The sequence below is a fragment of the Corvus brachyrhynchos genome, unplaced genomic scaffold (genome assembly GCF_000691975.1).
Source record: "Corvus brachyrhynchos isolate BGI_N302 unplaced genomic scaffold, ASM69197v1 scaffold5, whole genome shotgun sequence".
NCBI classification, from domain to species: domain Eukaryota; kingdom Metazoa; phylum Chordata; class Aves; order Passeriformes; family Corvidae; genus Corvus; species Corvus brachyrhynchos.
Window position 1 is genome coordinate 5,218,503 of NW_008238321.1, and position 226 is coordinate 5,218,728.

General features: G+C 64.6%; 1 protein-coding gene across 1 annotated transcript in view; it reads left to right on the forward strand.

Moving 5' to 3' along the window:
• CASKIN1 (CASK interacting protein 1) overlaps positions 1 to 226 on the forward strand; it is a 16,061-nt gene that overhangs the window by 9,010 nt on the left and 6,825 nt on the right. The window lies entirely within an intron of this gene.

Genomic DNA, 226 nt, shown 5'->3' on the forward strand with positions numbered 1-226 from the left:
TGCCACCGGCACACTGCACTGAACTGCCCTGCACACGCTGCTGCCACTGGAACGGCACACTGCCACCAGTGCACTGCTGCCACTAGCATGGCATGATGCCACCAGCACCAGGCACTGGCACACTGCACTGCACTGCACTGCACAGCATACCCTTCTGCCACCAGCACCACACCCTGCACCGCACGCTGCCCTGACACCACTGGCACACAGCCGCTGGCACCCAGCC